This window comes from Pinus tabuliformis, chromosome 5_2 (assembly GCF_031772625.1).
Source record: "Pinus tabuliformis cultivar Carrire ecotype Pingquan chromosome 5_2, CPIR1, whole genome shotgun sequence".
In the NCBI taxonomy this organism is placed as follows: domain Eukaryota; kingdom Viridiplantae; phylum Streptophyta; class Pinopsida; order Pinales; family Pinaceae; genus Pinus; species Pinus tabuliformis.
In genome coordinates this window covers 785,502,971-785,522,435 of record NC_142306.1, presented here as the reverse complement: position 1 = coordinate 785,522,435, position 19,465 = coordinate 785,502,971, and the positions used below count along the sequence as shown (strand labels likewise).

At 39.9% G+C, this 19,465-nt stretch overlaps 1 pseudogene; it reads left to right on the top strand.

Moving 5' to 3' along the window:
* Positions 1-2,999: 2,999 nt before the first annotated feature.
* LOC149161636 (uncharacterized) lies at positions 3,000-15,303 on the top strand (annotated as a pseudogene).
* The last annotated feature ends 4,162 nt before the right edge of the window (positions 15,304-19,465 follow it).

The window sequence follows — 19,465 nt, the reverse complement described above, 5'->3', positions numbered from 1 at the left end:
AGATTTGAGATATATCTAAACCCTCTATCCTCACCACTACTAAAAATATTCCCATAGAAATAAAATTAAGGTTTTAATAAAATTAAGCTAAGATGGATCTATCTAGCTTCTAGATATATATATATATATATATATATATATATATATATATATATATATATATATATATATATATATATATATATATATATATATATATATATATATATATAAAAGAATCGACATAGATCCATCTTAACCAAGGGTCCAAGGGATGACAACAAGAAAATTGATTAATTATAATAGATTAAATATACTGCATGATTTTTTAAAGTTTTTCATTATTTTATTTGATTGATCCAAAATATAGGTTTTATATTTTACAACCAATTAAGTTTTTTAGTTTAGATATTTTCTTAAAAAATACAATGTGATCAAATTTAAGAGAGAGTTGGGGAGGGGTCAGAGTGAGGGAGGGAGATAGTGGAATTGTTGGATGGCAGAGAGAGAGACAGAGAGAGAGTGATGGGGGGGGGAGAGTGAGGTGAGAGAGAGAGAGAGATGGAGTTGGAGTGGGAGAGACAGGGAGGAAAGAACAAAGACATAGAGAGATAGAGGTGGAGAGAGAGAGGAGTGAGAAGGGAGAGATGGAGAGAGAGTGAGGGAGAGTGGAGAGGAGGGAAGAGAAAGAAGAGGAAATGATAGAGATAGGGAGAGAAGGGGAAGGGAGAGAGATCGGAACATAGAGATGGAGAATGATAGGGAGGGGGGGAGATAGTGATAAAGTTGGATGGAAGAGAGAGAGAGAGATGGAGAGTGATTTGGCAGGAGAGATAGAGGGAGGTGGGAGATAAGGGATAGAGAGGAAGGAAGATAGAGATGAGGAGAGAGAGATGGAATTGGAAGGGGCAGGAGAGGGAGGGAACAAGAAAAACATAGAGGGAGAAAGGTAGAGAGAGAGGGGGGGTAACAAAGGGGTCATGGAGAGATAGGGAGGGAGAGGAGAGTGGGATGGAATAGAGAGAAGGATCTAGATAGAGAGGGATAGAAGGTGAAGAGAGAGATAGAAAAAGAAGGGGAAGAGAGGGAGAGAGTGTGTGTGTATTTTTTAGGCGTGAGATATAGAGAGGGAATAATAAAGAGACACAAATACAAATATATATATTATATAGTATTATATAAGCAACCCAGATCCATATTAACCCTATAACTATCAAGTGTAGAGAGGGATCCAATCTCTCAAGGTGCAAACATTTCCTCAAGTTTTTCACTAGAAAAAAGTTTTTCACGTCGAGAGATTATTGGATCCCTCTCGGTGCTTGATAGATCTGGGGTTAAGATGGATCTAGGTTGGTTAATATGATATTAAAGTAGTTTTTACTTGATATTATAGTCTTAAAAATTAAAATTTCTCTTCAAATTAATTTCAAGTTGGAACTAGATCCAATTAGATTCAATGAATAGATTTTTTAAAAATAGATAAAATAATTTTTCTAATTTAAAATATATTTTTAAAATTACAAATTATTAGAGACAAATAATGCAAAGTTGGCTCACCTATACACCATGTGAGGATGAAGAAGTGTTCAAGGAAGGATAATCTTTCAATCAATCATTAACAACCTTTCAATACCCTATCACTTGTAATTTTAGATTGTTTGACACAATTATGATAGCTAACATAAAACAAAATGATTCATATCATTGTAGTACTTGTTAGGTAGTTGTATTTTTGTTCTTAGACTAAATTAGTCATTCATGTTAGTCATTTTAGTACTTGTTAGGAAGTTGTATTTTTTTTCTTAGACTAAATTACTCATTCATGTTAGTCGGTTTTAGTTTGGTCACTTAAGATTGCTCATTTTTTGTATTATTTCACTTGGAAAAGTTGTGGTGACTAATGATTCTAGTCACCTAGTCACTAATTTTTCATTTTCTACTAGTGAGAAGGACTACAGGAATAAGGAAATGCTGGTTCATCTTGACAATGATATGGGAAATTTAAAAGCTGAGGAAGCATTCAAGAAACTCCAAAATGGATATGAGGTTTTATTAGATTCAGTTAAGAGGAAAATTTATGATGATGAACTGAGGAGGGAGGAGCTAGCCAGTCACCTTCATAGGTTTAGAAGTGGTGTTAAAAGGAGTCAAAGGCACAACCCTTTTAGATATAGGTGTGCTAATGTTAAGGATGAGAGGGATGGTATTCAATAAAATTCAAGAAGAATAGCTTGAAAAAAATGCAACAGTTCACACATTCGGATACATACTGATAGGACAAAAGCACAAGGTAGGTGGTGCAAGGATTTCCAAGATTACCATCAACCAAGAGATGGAGATGGGTGAGTTGAACAAACAAGGCGTGCATTTTTGTTTGGGATGCTTAAAAAGGTGGACACACCATGTGCATATGCCTTTGTTTTAAGAAAGGTGTATAATGCAATTGAGTGGGACATTTTCTAGAGTATGGAGTGTCCTCCAAATACACACAAGCCAACTTTTCATGTGAAGACTACCCTTATTGGAAAATACTATTCTCGAGACACTTCAACTCACAAACCTGACACAAATGTTTATGTACCTACAAACCTAGATGAAAATATGACAGAAGCATTTCTTGATTGGTTTAAAAATGTTGTAGTAAAATGGATCCAGTAGCAGAAGCATGTATTAACAACATTCATTACAACTATTTTGCATGTAAGAGACTTTATTGTTCATAGGATTTCCAAGATTACCATCAACCAAAAGATGGAGATGGGTGAGTTGAACAAACAGGGCATGCATTTTTGTTTGGGATGCTTGAAAAGGTGGACACACCATGTGCATGTGCCTTTGTTTTAAGAAAAGAATATAATGCAATTGAGTGGGAAATTTTCCAGAGTATGAGGTGTCCTCAAAATACACACAAGCCAACTTTTCATGTGAATACTACCCTTATTGGAAAAGATTATTCTCAAGGCACTTCAACTCACAAACCTGGCACAAACATTGATGTACCTACAAACCTAGATGAAAATATGATAGAAGAGTTTCCTGATTGGTTTAAAAATGTTGTGGCAGAATGGATCTAGCAACTGAAGCATGTTTTAACAACATTCATTGGAACTATTTTGCAGGTAAGAGACTTTATTATTCATAGGTTTTTAGAATACATGACCCATATTTTGCGCACGATTGTTGAATTTGGGGAGGTTATTCCTTCTACTTTTAATAATGTGGTTGGACTGTTGTCTCTGAGGCATGGGCTCATTTATTCATTTAGGCACATCATCCTTCTTTATGGTTATTTGGTGTATCTTTCTTAGCTTCACATCAATGGCAGGAATTTTCAATGTTTTTTGAGCCTAGGATTTATTGATTCATGGTGTATCTTGCACAATGGGATTTTTTTTTGGCTACACAACTTCAGTTTTGATAACAATTGTTATAGGGATGGTGGTTCTATGGATACATGGAAACTTTTAGATGACTAGCTTACTAACTATAGTATCAGGTATTGCTTTTGCTCTGAATCATGAACATCTATTGCTGTTGATTACAATTATGTACTCTATCTATTCTTCTAAATTTCATGTGGGATTTTTGTCCATGAACCTGGTTTTCATATCTAGTGACATTTTTATTTACTTTCTAAAGAAAAATTCAAATGAAAGTAAAGAGAGAGGTTTTGATCCACAATCTAAAGGACTAGTGGTAGGGCAAGAAATTTCTCTCATGCATTTGGATACAGTAGTCCTCATGGTGAAGAATGTAATTTTGATTCAGCTAGAAAATTTTGTGAAAGCTCTCAGTACACTCAGTCTAGAGATAGTTAAAGAGGGCCTTCGACCAGTGGCCTAGCTGGAGGAGATCCATCTTCTGAAGAGGAAGTGTTCTTAGATAACCATGATTAGTATGTAGTATTGGGTTTATCTCATTATGAGAACATAGACGTTGTTGTCCTAAAAAAGGAGTACAGGAAAAAGGCAATGATGCTTTATCGTGACAAAGAAATGGGAAATGTAAAATTTGAGTAAGAATTTAAGAAACTCCAAAATGGATATGAGGTTCTATTGGATTCAGTTAATAGGAAAATTTATGATCATGCAGTTAGGAGGGAGGAGCTAGTCAGTCAACTCTGTAGGTTTAGAAGTGGTATCCAAATGAGTGGAAGGCACAACCCTTTTAGATATAGATGTTCTAATGTTGAGGATGAGAGGGAAGGTCTTCAAGCAAATTCAAGAATAATAGCTTGCAAAAAATGCAAAGGTTCACACATTTGGTGACATACTGATAGGAGAAAAGCACAAGCTATGTGGTGTGAGGATTACCAAGATTACCATCAAGAAAAATATGGAGATTTATGAGTTGAACAAATAGGCCATGCATTTTTGTTTGGGATGGTTAAAAAGGTGAACTTGCCATGTGCATATGCCTTTTTTTTAAGAAAAGTATATAATGCAACTGAGTGGGACATTTTTCAAAGTATGAAGTGTCCTCAATCCACACATAAGACCACGTTTCATGTGAATTCTACCCTTATTGGAAAAGATTATTATCAAGGAGGCACTTCAATTCACAAAGCCAACACTAACGTTGATGTACCTACAAACCTAGATGAAAATATAGCAGAAGAGTTCCTTGATTCATTTAAGAATGCAGTGGCAGAATGGATCCAGTGGAAAAAGCTTGTATTAACAACATTCATTGCAATTATTTTACAGGTAAGAGACTTTATTGTTCAATGGTTTTGGCATACATGGCCCATATTTTTCACACTGTTGTTGCATTTTGGGAGGCTATTCCCACAACTTTTCATAATGTGGTTGGACTATTATCTCAGAGGCATGGACTCATATCTTCGTTTGGGCACATCATCCTTCTTTATGGTTATTTGATGCAACTTTCTTAGCTTCACCTCAATGGCAGGTATTTTCAATGTTTTTCTGAGCACGGGATTTATTGATTCATGGTGTAGATTGCACAATGGCATTTTTTTTTGCTACATAACTTCAGTTTTGATAAAAATTGTTATTGGGCTGGCAATTCTATGGATACATGGCAGCGTTTAGATGACTAGCTTATTGAATATACTAGCACGTATTTCTTTCGCTCTTAATCATGAAATCTAGAGCTACTAATTACAATTATGTACTCTATCTATTCTGCTAAATTTCATGTGGGATTTCTATGCAGGAACATTGTTTTGATATCTAGTGACATTTTGAGTTACTTTCTAAAGAGAGAGGTTTTGATCCACAATCTGAAAGGGACTAATGGTAGGGAAATAAATTTCTCTCATGCATTTGCATATAGTGGTCCTCATGGTGAAGAACATAATTTTTCTTTAGCAAGACAATTTGGTGAAATCTCTCAGTATTGTCAATCAGGAGATAGTGAAAGAGGGCCCTCGTCTAATGGCCTAGCTAGAGAGATTGATCTTCCGAAGGGGAAGTATTATGAGTATGTAGTGCTGGGTTTATCTCATTATGAGAAAATAGGTGTTGTTATCCTAAAAAAGGTGTACAGGAGAAAGTCAATGCTGGTTTATCTTGACATAGATATGGGTAATTTAAAATCTGAGGAAACATTTAAGAAACTCCAAAATGGATATGAGTTTCTATTGGATTTTGTTAAGAGGAAAATTTATGATCAATTGAGGAGGGAGGAGATAGTATTTGTATGTTTGTTTTATGATCTCAATATTTGTTTAGTGGGCTGTAAGGTAGAGCTTCTATACCATCAATGTTGGGAACTATTGTGAGAGTCGATAAAGCTTATTTGGGAGTGTTTACCCTAGCCACAGTCAACCTACATCAAGTCGCTAATGTTCAGAGGTAGTGAAGGCTAAATCAAGGTGTTTTCACATCCTAGGTAGGCCGCATACAATATTATAACAGAGATGTTGTTGGGAATGCATTCCCCTAAGGATAATTTTGGGGTTAAAAGCCCATGTTTTGGGTCAATTTTGTAATAAAATTGTAAAGTCTCTACATTTTGAGGTCACGGAGCATGAAGGTGTAATGAATAATAAATGGATTTCCACCCTTATTTTGTAAAGTGTGAAGTAGGCTATAAAGATCTACCCATGGTCTGCAAATCATGGGATTGTATAAAAAGGAGCTAATTAAGTAAGCTCTATGTAGTTAGAAGTCTTTAGTGAAGAATGAAGTGACAAGTCTTGGTAGAGAAGTCCTAGAATTTCAGGTCTTAGCATAGGTAGAGTCTCTGCAGCTGAGTACATAGAAGACTAGGGTAGAAGTCCGTAGCTGAGTGCGCAGACCCCTGTAGCTATGTGCGCAGGGCAGATAGAGTCTGTAATAATCTGCAGATATCAATAAAGAGAAGTATTTTGAAAATTTTGTGTATTTATTTCCTGTTAATGCATCTGGTTATATTACATTTTGGGTTTCATTTATAATATTTATGTGATGTGTGAATATATGTGATTATATGTGATTATATTGGTTAAATGAATGCAAGTAAGAATACCAGATTACACGACGCTAACTGGGATTGTTTCGCATGATAAGTAAAACAATTAAGATAACTTGGGAATCTATACAATACGTGTCATAATAGCGTGAAAGTATCGAGATCATGGGTGAAGGTTGTGTGAAGGTCAATCGTACACCTTCGTAGAGGTACTGAAGGATGGAATAAAGGCATAGACTCACATAGCCCTAAATATTAGTGACTTGTGAAAAACTAGGAATAGAGGATATAAACTGACATCGCGACCATCTCAGGGTGCAGAAACCTGGTTCCAACATCCCCCCATACTGCTTCGAGTGAGACTTTAGATCGCGGTCTGCACTTCATGGGTTGATGCCGAAATGGCCAATAGTGTAGGGATTTGTTTGGCTAACTAACGCTAAACTTGGGTCAGGACCCACACAGCCAACAAATGTTTTGTTGTGGAGACCGTAATATGAATAAGAGATGTGCGATGTTGTATCATTGGAATCCAACTAAGAATGAGATCAAAGACTAGTTGGATAGGAAGATCCATAAAGTCACGGTGCAGGAGAACATAAACCCATGACTAACAAAGGAATAGTGGCTGGACAGGTACTTATATACAGAAATCCACGAGATCTTTTTCTTTTCCTTTCCAGTTGAGTTATACGAGTGGATCGCGAAGCTAGAGGATAGCCAAGGAAGGTGGAGATTTGACGGTCCTATTATCTAGACCCCAGAGTTAGCATAGAGACTAGAAGCCTCTGAGGATAAGCTCACACGTGCTATTGATCATTGGATCGATTGCACTATAGGAGGATTTGTGACTGCATTCGCGTCAATACCTCGATTAGTTACAGCGAGGCAGAGTGACACTTTTTCAAAGGTCTGCGAGGTAAGTACTTGAAGCCATTAAATACCTAGATTAAGATGGTATTCTACACAAAATGGGTTATTTAGATACCTTGATGTTCGGAGCTACATGAAGTTGAAATACACATGAATGAAGGAAGAAAGGGTCCTGAATATAGTCCACTAATTTCACCTACATTGGGTGATGAAGAGGGAGTAGCGCAAGCTTCTCCACAAAGTTTAGTTCAGTTAATAAGATAGGGATTCCCACGATTGATACCTCCACATACAAAACCTCCAACTTCACCATCGTCACCTGATACTTCACCCATAGCACCACCACATCCAACGCAGTTCAGCATGGCAAATTCAGTGAAGCTGACTTTGTTTAAGGGCTTAGGAAATGAGGACCCGGACTAGTTTTGGTTCATCGTGAAAACTGTATGGGAAGCTCAGGGCATTATAGATGAGCACATGAAGAAGGAAACATTGGTTATTGTTCTATAGGATCACGTGATAACCTGGTACATCAATTACTCTAATGATAACCTAAATGCTGGGTTCGCAGACATCTAGAACACACTGAATAAAGAATTCAGTAAGCGTAAATCCGAGGCATAGTCGATTGTGGTGTTCAAGGAAATCGCGATGAAACCAAGTGAGACTCCTTGGGAATTGGATCACAGGTTGAAGTGCAAAATCTGCAAAGCTAATATGAACTTAATAGATGGACAGCACCACGAGTGGCTCGTGGCTTTGCTCCTGCCTCACCTAAGGGTTGCATTGTCACAATAGAAGATTACGACTCAGCCAGAGGCCTTGGAGATTGCAATGAGACTGCATGAAATGCCGATGCAAGACTTGAATATGGGGGTTCAATAGATCCATGTGTAGTTGCAAAGTATTTGCCTTGAAATGCAAAGATTGAAGCAAGACAAAACAATTCGACCGGAGGTGCGCAAAGAAATATGGTGCTTGAAATGTAAAGGTTAGGGGCATGACAAGGACCACTACCCAGTCTTTGTGAACTATATCACAGGAGGAGGACTTATGCCAATGAGGCCGAAATCCCAAGCAGGGTCAGGCACGGGGCCTGTGTTGTGGCGAACTATATGTCACGTAGTAGGAAAACATACAACGGATAACTGTCATTTGCTTCAGAAGTTTGTACAAACACCGCAACAACTGTTCTGAAACTTCTACAAGTTGGTAGGGAATGATGAGCGCAACTGCCGAAGTTACAAATTAATGATGGATAGAACACTTGCCTGTAGAGTCCAATTAGAAATGCGGCCCCCTGACTAGAACTCTAGGATAGCGTGGATAGGCTTTCAGGTGTGCAGACGAGGTCGAGGCAGAGGAAGACCTAACAGAGGTCAGGGATATCTAATTTGTTACAATTGTGAAGGACCAGGACACTATGCGCATGAATGCACTAACCCATCACGTCCGTCATGGAAATATTATACTCGGTTTGATCATAAGACAGAAGATTGTCCTACACTGATAGCAAGGATACACTATAAAGGGGCGCTGCTACCTCAACCGACTTAGAACCTGTAGATGATGAGGTCTGAGCCTCGCGAAGAGGATATGAATGTGAATATAGTGCTCTAAAGTGGAAGTGCAAACGGCAATGATAAAGGGGAACAACCTGAAGACAGCGCATGGGTTCACAAAGCTTCAGCAAAGGAGGTTGAAATTTATTTGGAGCGCACACATAAACTGTTCATGGAGGTAAAGAAGGGTTTCGCTGAGGCCTCTACCTCAGGGAACAAGGATAGGCCAGATCAGGAAATGGAACCTTCTATGCTTACAACCTTTCTAGAGACCTACATGAAACTGCTAGGTGACAATAAGGCTATAAAGGCGTAACAGGAACTTATAAATAGATGTGTCGGAAACACTCCGGGTGAACTGCACGTGGTATGAAATATTGGTAAGCATAATGTGAGGACAGGGCATGAGATGAGATTGGCTGCGTAGATAGGAGAATATGAAATGGATTAGGTTATTTTGGATCTGGGGTCAAACATGAACATTTTACGAAAGAAGACTTGGGAGTGGATGGGGAGGCCCGTGCTGCAGTGGTCTCTAATTCAGTTAAGGATGGAAAATCAACATAAGATCATTGATTGTAGATATTGAAGGCACGAGCGCGTTGGCTGACTTTGAAGTAATAGAAATTGTGGATGACAACAACTCCTACCCTGCGCTCCTTGGCATTGATTGGGCTACTGACATGAATGCGGTAATCAACTGAAAGAAGTGAAATATAATATTTGAAAAGAAATTGCTCCGTGTAATAGTACCCCTAGATCCTGTTGAAGGATTGCACTATACTGAACTAGTCTGCAATTATGAAAGTGATGACGATTTGGATTGCATATATAAGATAACAGTGCAAGGCCAAGCTTGAGTGAATTCTACAGCAGATGGACGAATTACATGGGATCGCGAGAGTTCCTACACCTCAGACTCTGATGAAGAATTAGAGAGCTGGAAAAATCGTTTGCGTGAAGTAACCACACTGAGTTGTAACATGATGACTCGGTCTTTATGTTGTGTATCATCAGAGGTAAGAAATATGCCCACTCACGATGGCCTGAATGATGTATATGTATTTTTGGATGCATTTGGAAGGGAGGTACTGGAAAGGAAGTGCTTCCAAGCTTTGCACTAGGCACTGTGCACTACACCCGCAAGATGGTGGGCTATGCACAAGGGTAGCTTTGATGATTGGCGTGAGTGTAGGAGGATGATGAGAACACGCTTTTGGAAGACGAAGGTATGAATGACAGAAAAATATGATGGGAAGGATGACCCGTGTGCACACTTGGCCAAATGGGCTAAGGCTTATGGAGTGAAGCCCCAACCTGAATGGGTGCACTTGTTTTGTCATACCTTGGATGTCATCCCAATGAACTGGTACTTGGAGACAGAGCTCCACCATGGCACAGGTGAATGGGATATTCTGCGCGAAGGATTCATAATGATGTTTTGCTTCGAATATGGGTTTGACTGTATTAACGAAGCACTACAAGAAGTTAAAGAAACAATCTTTAGGATACCGTAGGATCCTTTGGATATAATTCAACCTGATTGGACTACTCAGTTGAGCCACGCGGTGGAATGCTATAACGTGACTGCTGAAGAAGAAGACAAGGATCCACGAAAGATTATTATCACTAAAATTGAGGGTTACTGTGAGGTTGAGGGACTGCAAACTAAGAATGGAGGCGAAGCCTAAATTCACAAAGATCGGAGGTTATTGTGATGACGCGATGGTAGACAAGGTCACCGAATTGCTATGCAAATACTAGGATTTGTTCGCTACCAAGTTTATAGAGCCAAATGGTATAATAGGAGACCTGAGCATTATCAAGATCACGTTAAAGCCGATGTGAAGCCAGCTAAGCAAAGACCTTACCATCTCAATCTGAAGTATAAGGAGAAGGTCCACTTAGAGCTAGATAAGATGCTCACGGCAGGCATCATTGAGCCCATAGAAGAATCTGATTGGGTAATCCCCATGGTGGTACAAAAAAAGAAGCAAAAGGATGAAATAAGGATATGCGTAGATCTTAGGAAGGCGAATGGTGCTTGCGTACATGATCCCTTCCCAACTCCATTCACTGATGAGGTATTAGATAATGTAGATGGCTAGGAAGCATACTCTTTCACTAATGGGTTCTTTGGGTACCATCAAATCAAAATCGCGACTGACTATAGAAGCGAGAGGAGCTTTACGACTGAGTGGGGATGTTTTCAGTACACTGTAATTCCTTTTGGATTGAAGAATGCGCCTGCAATTTTTTTGCGTGTAATCATTACTGCATTCAAAGAATTCATTCATAAGTTTCTAGAGGTGTACTTTGATGACTAGACTGTGTTTGGGTTGGTAAAGGGCCATGTAGCAAGTTTGTGCTTGATGCTAGATACTTGTCAAAGGTACCAGATTGCGCTCAATTTGAAGAAATGTCTGTTTTATGTTCCTTTTGGGATCCTGTTGGATCATGTGGTTTGTAGGCAGGGACTGATGGTAGATCTTGCAAAGATTGGAGTGATACTTAACTTGGAGGCACTAAGGAGTGTAAAACAGTTATGTGAAACCTTAGGACATAATGGGTATTACAGGAAATTTATCAAGGGTTGTGCCCAGATCACTACACCTATGGAGAAGTTGTTGAAAAAGGATGTCACGTTATGTTGGAACGAGGACTGTCAGAAGATCTTGGATGTATTAAAAGGAAAAATGGTCAATGTTTTGATTTTAGTCTTCCCGGATTGGAAGAAGAAGTTTCACGTACATGTAGACGTGTCATGTATAGTACTGGGAGTAGTACTAACATAGGCTGGCGGAGGAGAGTTGGACCATCCTATAACATTCGTAAGCAGGAGGTTATCCAAGGCTCAGAAGAAATATTCCACCACTGAGTGCGAAGGATTAGCAATGGTATACGCACTCCAGAAGTTTAGACACTATTTGTTGGGTGGACATTTTAAGATGTTTACGAATCATTCTGCATTGAAATACCTGGTCAATAAGCCTATGTTGCGGGGGAGAATTTGTAGGTGGTTGCCATTGCTCCAGGAGTATGATTTTGAAGTTATTGTGAAGCTTCGACAACTGAACACAGAACCAGACCATCTGTCGCGCATCTAAAGGGGGGAAGAGCCCACTAATTTGGTGGAGGGATTACCTGACGTGTAACTATTGGTAATACATGTCATATACGATCATTTTGAAGACATCATACACTTCCTAATGATAGGAACTCCCCTGGAAGGTTACACCGTCTACCAGAAGGAGGAGTTAGTGGTGTACACAGTAGACTTTTTGTTCATTACTGGGCATCTATACAAAATGGGGTCTAATGAAGTATTACGATGATATGTACCAGAGTTTGAAAGGAGTAGTATCCTCACGGATGCTCATGGGGGCAATGTGGGAGGCCATTATGTAGGAAGAGCGATCGCTCAGAAGATTCTATGCGTAGTGTTGTGGTGGCTAACCCTCCATTAGGATTGAAAAAATTATTGTAAGGTGTGTGATGTGTCTCAAAGGACTGGCAGGCCATCATAAATGGATGAGATACCTCTGAATCCACAGATGACATTACAACCATTTGAGAAATGGGCGCTAGATTTTGTGGGACCCATTCAACCCTAAGGGAAGAAGATGGGGGCACGGTACATTATCACCGTGATTGGGTATTTGACTCGATGGGTGGAGGCACAGCCTATGGAGGACTGCACAACCGTGACTACTGCAAATTTCCTCTTTGAGTATTTATTAACACAATTTGGCTATCCAAAGATTTTGATGAGTGATCGCGGTACGCACTTTCTAAACGAAACAATCAGCGCAATGATAAAGGAATTTTAGGTTTATCACCAGAAAAGCATGCCTTGTCACCCATATGCTAATGGGACAATGGCAGCATACAATAAGGTGCTGGAGAAGGTGTCGACCAAGGTTTACAATGCTCAACGAAGTGATTGGGACCTACGCACACCTGCAGTTCTATGGGCCTATCGGACGACATTCAAAAAGTTGACTGGATAGACACCATTTAGGCTTCTATATGACATTGAGGCAATGATGCCTACGGAATAAATTTTTCCTAGTCTATGCATAGTGGCACTAACGGGTATGATGGATCATGGAGCCCCAGAAGAGAGGCTCACGGATTTGACTGATCTTTAGGAAGAAACATTTCTAGCTGTATTTCACCAACAGGTTGAAAAGAAACGCGAAAAAGCATGGCATCATCAGCACATTAAGTTGTGTGCCTTTAAGGTAAATGACATGGTTTCATTATAAGACAACAAGTTTGATAAATTTCCAAGGAAATTCAGAATGTACTAGTTAGGGCCCTATGTCTTTAAGGAGATTACTGTTGATGGATCAGTTTAGTTGGTTAAATTGAATGGAAATCCCTTCCCAAGAAAGGTGAATGGTAGCCGATTGAAGCCATACACCGGTGATCTGGCGAGGTGACTGTATGAGGATAGCGTAGTCTTAGCACTCCAAGCAGCTAAAAGGAGGCACAGGACTATAAACTACACTACCTGGGTTGGGGAACTGCACGATTGGAGGATTGTGCGAAGCAAGGAGACGTCATAAGGTTCGCGATAGTGCAAAGGGAGCTACACTACCCAAGGAGAAATCATGCAGGTTAGCCAGAAAGTGATCGTTAAAGTCACTATTCATGATTTGACGGTAGAAATCGTTCCGAATGGAGTGGGCAGCCGACATTTACGACAAACTTTATGGGTAAGATCCTTGGAAATATGTTGCCAATCTGGCATTAATGAAACAAATGTGGGGGGAATGATTGGAGCTGCCTAGTGACAAACACTTGACATTTTGAGAACTAAGTTGTTGAGCTATCAGGCACACATGAACCATGAGAACATCGAAACTTTGCTAGCCAGTTCAGTATTTGAGACATTGCCAAAGGAGACACATGAGTTGTTGCATAGTGTCATGTCAACACCTGCAGAATTTATGGACACTGATGCAGTGCAGTCAAGGGACTTGTGTTGGAAGTTGTTCTGGAGGTAGAGGGAGTTGCCCCAGAGGTTGCAGAAGTATTATCTGAAGTTCCAAAGTCACCGCAGACACCTAAACCGAAGCAAACCCCAAGTAAGGAGAGTGCGAAGGACAAAAAGGGCAAGCAACCTACAATACCGGTGCGCATGTCACCGAGAAGAAACCTATTGAAGGACAAGCCCACTACATAGGAAAAGCACAAAGCCATTAAACTGGAGCCAGAGGAGGAAGAAATTGAAGACATCCTAATGGATGATGAAGACTTGGGGGTAGATGTGGAGGAAGTTGAAGTCTAGGGTGCTGACCCTACCACTAAGTTTCCTGAGTACATCCCTCCACGCAAGAGAAAGGCCAAGGTGCCCAAAGACATTGACAAGAGCAAGGTTCCCTTGCAAACCCCTATGCTGCTGTATGAGATTGTCTTTGAAGGACCGCGCTTGGGGCAGGTTCCTCTATTAAAACTGGAGGATTGGGACTTTGATGACCATGAAAAGTTCTTGCACTTAGCGACAGAGCAGCTAATGCACTGCATTATTGACACAACCACCATGATGAGTGTTTAGGAACCATGGAAGTGGTTAAAAGGAGTAGACAAGGCAAGTCTGCTCAACCTGCAATGGGTGTCGCACTAGAATCACACCCTGATTACATTATTAGTTATCAAGCAACTATTATGCTTGGTGCATGATGGGTGTCTGTGGCTGGAGGAGCTAATACCCGTCACCACCAGATTGATCCATCGGATCACACGACTGCCCTACAGGTGGTGAGCAGACCCTCGTGGAGGCCATGAAGGAGAAATTCAAGCTCGTGAAGAAGCCACGAGGCTACGCCATCTCAAGTATCAATGACTCTATAGTCAAGGTGGCCACGTAGATTTTGGCAGGGAAGGTTATGAGGAAGTGTTACGTAGATGAAGTGTCGGCACCAGTCGTTGCTCTTGCAGCCTAATGCGCCGAAGGAGTCTAGTTCAATTGGTCACACTATCTCTCTGGTGAGTTCCTTGCGAACTGTTGTGAGGAATTGGAGCTCAACAAGACCTTCCACCACACGTGGCTCTTGCTATCTATTGTGCTGGTATCCTGGGAGTTGCCGGAAGACAGTCAATTCCCCTCAACACATCAGACCTGCCAGAAGTAGTGAAGTGCACTTTGTTGTGGGAAACCACGGATGCTCAGTGTATCAAGTATAGTAATATCTTCTAGATCTTGATGGAGATGAACATCCACATGGCTATCAATCACAAGCCATGGTCGTCGCCTACTGTGTTTTCCAACCTGTAAGGGTACGTGAAGTTTAAGGAAGACTTTCACCATGTGTCGATCAGTGCGCGGAAGGACCCTGTGCAGACATGGTATGACTTGCCTTACTTGGCAATGGATGACACAATTGGTGAAGTAGTTGATCACTGGCTGGCAGACTGGCCCACTACCACAGACTTGGTGGTGGGAGTGAGAAAGTCTGCCACGTAATGCAGATGGGAGGAGGCCAAGCTCAGGATGGCGCAAGTGGATAAGAAAAGGAAGAAGGAAGCCACTGACAAGGCCTAGGTAGAGCGCGATGTCGTCCAGTAGACGGAAAAACAGACAGGTGAAATAGAGTGGGTCTTTGACAAAGGTGCAAGGTCACCTTCGCCCGACATAGAGGAAGAAATGACCAAGCAAGTCGAGCAGCATAACACAGACTTGCAGGCGATGTTGGCCCGCATGAAGCATGCAAGGGAACAAGAGAAAGGACGGTCAAGGAAGAAATACAAGGCCACTAAGACATCGTTGAACCCAATCATCACTACAACAGTTTGAACAGTAGCAACAACTAGTCTTGGGGGCCATCTAGACAGGTTTGCAGGAACCAACACTATGAAATCCTACTGGCTAGCTCGAACCCATTAAGGTATCTGACATTCTTGTGAACTCTCACATTATGATCTCACTCTTGGTGGATGACAATGGACTCCCTTTAGCAACCCTTACTCAACCCTCTAACTCAACCTACTTTAACACTACATCTCTCTTGGCCTCCTTGATCAAATGAGCTCCTTCTCACTTAATGTTCTTACCTTCATACTAATTCCTCCTTAAATAGCTTTTCCTATCAAGGCTTCTTAGGAATCCTCTATAACTTATGAATTTTATCCACTTAGACGTTAAGAAATATTAATTTTACTTTTTAATTTTCTTTTAGATTTTATAGCCCATCATGGTTCCAAAACCCCTTTGTTTGGGTTCTTTACCCACAAAGCCTTTTGTGACCAAACTCACACAAACCCATCTCACTAGGCCTTTGGAGTACCTCCCAAGTTACACAAATCAACAACATAGTCTAGTTGTAGCAATCGTAACTTGTTCAAGCTCTTGTAGTCAAGTGAGGACTTGGTTGCGTTTCCAAGTTGCAAATTAAGTAAGGTTAGTTGTGAGGGCATGATAGCTAGGGAGGGTCAGGGCATGACAACGAATGAGAAGGTGCACCAACACATGCCAGACAATATCAATTCATGTTGAGGAGTGTTAGGGAGTGTTGAGGCATCACAAGGAAGAACTAGGTCAAAATGCATGGAAATGAGAAAATAAGAGTGTGTACTAAGGAGCTTCAGTGTATTCATGTGTGCCAAGGATGTATTGTGTTAGGAAAATTTCATGATAGGATTTGCAAGAGTCAATCCTACGGTTGCGATAAGAGGCTTGCTAAAGCAGTTCTAGACAAAGGGAGACTTTGTGCTAGGTGCAACACTACGTTTCCCTTAGCTATTATTTTTATATGACATGTGGCACATTTTGGCAAAATTCTCATGTTTTAAACTATTTTAGACAATTGAATATTGTACATTATTGTGAATAAGTTTTAGGGCACTTGACTTGTGTCGGCTTATATCATGCATGTCTTGTGCATCTTCTATTTCTTGTAAACCCTTAGTTAATTCTTTATTGTTTATATGAAGTAGACATACATGTGAAATATTGTATGTGTAAGATATGTTTCTTAGTTGTTTTATGGCCATGGCTAGATGTGATCCTTGTCTTGGTAAGTTCTTAAGTGGGACAATTTGAGCCTGGACATGAGTGGCCTAAGATGAGTTATAGGAAATCCTCAGGTGAACAAGGCATAATCTACTTGTAATAGGTGAAATAGGTCAAGTTATTGCAGTTGACACAAGCCAACATCACATGAACTGTAGTAGCTAAGGACTGGATTAGGTTCCTAAGTCGTGAAAAAATTTAAGGCTAGTTGTGAGGTTGTGAGTCCCAAGGCGTTCTAGGGAATGCTAACATGTGCTAGATAGTGCAAATGCATGTCAAATATGCTAAGATATGTCAACTTCTAAGGCATGCCAAGATGTACAAGGGCATCACAATACATGCCAGGGGCTGTCAAGGAAAAAAAGAAAGAAACAAGTTAAACTACAAGGAAATGAACACATAGGAGGGTTAATAAGTCATCGATTTACCTTTTCCAAGATGATCATGCTAGGAACACCAACACTAGGTGCCAATAGGTGTCAAGTGCCAACTTTTAGTGCATTCTAAGTGCCAAATATTCCTCTGTTACTTCTCATTTAGTTTCCATAGTTGATCTCAAATAAATTTAATATTAAACCATGCTAAAGCATCCCAAGGCTTCACAACAAATGCTAGACATTCTAATACTTGACAAGAACCAACACGTGCCAAGTGACAATGTGAGCTAGGGAGTGATACACATGTTATGATGTGGCAAGGCATGTCGAAGAGTGATAAGGTGTGGAAAAGAGTGCTAATGCATGTTGAGGAGTGTTAGGGAGTGTTAGGGAAGCACAAGGGATCACTAGGTAAAAATGCATGGATGTGAATGAATATGAGGGTGTGCGAGGGAGTGTTAATGAGTGCTAGTTGGCATGCCAAGGAGGGAGTGACAAGTTATGATAAGTACTGGTAAGGCATGCTAGGGAGTTCAACTATGTGTTAACATGTGCCAAATAGTGCCAAGACATTCCAAGACATGACAGATGCTAAGGCATGGTAGGATGTGAAGGGTTCCATGGTATGCCAATATGTGTCAAGGAGTGTCAAGGAAACATAAGGAAGAATCGAGCTGAAAAGCAAGGAAATGAACACATAAGAGGTTAATAAGTCATGACTTTTTATTTTTCAAAAAGGGCATGTTAGGGACACTAATAATAGGTTCCAATACATGCCATGTGTCAATGTGTGCCAAGTTCTAATGTATGTTAATGCATGTCAAAGTGTTTCAAGGCATGGTAGGGACTACAGGGCATGCCAACATAGGCTAAGAGAGTTCTATGTTATAATAGGGCCTGCTAACATGTGCTTGGGTGTCTTAGTCATCGGAAGATGTTCTAGGTACAAAGATGTTCCAAGGCATGTGAGGTGCCAAGGAATGTTAGTGTGCACCAAAAAATGTTAAGATGCGCCAAGAGTGTTGAGGAGTGTTGGGTCTCTTTCATTAATATAATTGGCAGACTCAATTGTGTATTAAATAATATAGTTCCTACACACACTAGTGGAACTTTATATAAAGGTAATTTTTTATATAGTAAACCTAATAGAAATGAATCATGCATTGGCTCATATGAAATTTATATTGTCATTACTTGAGGGAAACGATACACACTAATTGACTAACAAATTGACTAAGTCTAGCCAATATGGCCTTCGACACATAATGAAAAAGACTCCACAATAATGGTCTTAAATCATTATATTTTGACAAAAAATATAGTAGCATGCACTTTTCATTATCAAAAACTCATTGGAATGATCAATGATGACAGATATTCTTTTTATTGTCACCAAAAGTAACCAAAAAGTGCATTAGTGAGGGTCAATAAAACATCATCACTAGAAGTGTCACCAAAGAGAGAATTAGTGACCGACCTTTAACAACCCTCACCAAAAGTGTCATTAAAAATGGCTTTGGTGACAAACCCTAAAGGACCATCACTATATGCACTTACAACAACCTTTTTTGAAGGACTATCACCATATATGACATTGGTGACAGATGTTAAAGATCCGTCATAGGCATGACCCTCACCAATGACCTTTTTTGTTGTAGTGATCTTGTTTTCCTTAAGTAATTTTCCTTAAGTATTCTAACGGAGCCCTTATTGGAATTTACCAGGTTAGGTTTCATCCTTATGAGCATGGGTTCGGCTTTGCATATGGTACTTCGAGACTCTAACATAATTCGTCTTTATTTGTATGTTACTCGAGGTACTTAAGGAGCTGAAGTTAAAAATGAAATTGGGTTTATTTATTTTTTTAAATGAATATAATATTGTGGTGCCACTCTTGTTTAAACTCTTGTCATGTATAAGTTAGAAAAATAGACTTTATGGTCTGCCATGTGACCTTCAGTTAATCGCCCATGAGGGTTGATTTATTACATGACCCTCACCAATGACCTTTTTTGTTGTAGTGATCTTGTTTTCCTTAAGTAATTTTCCTTAAGTATTCTAACGGAGCCCTTATTGGAATTTACCAGGTTAGGTTTCATCCTTATGAGCATGGGTTCGGCTTTGCATATAGTACTTCGAGGCTCTAACATAATGCGTCTTTATTTGTATGTTACTCGAGGTACTTAAGGAGCCGAAGTTAAAAATGAAATCGGGTTTCTTTATTTTTTTAAATGAATATA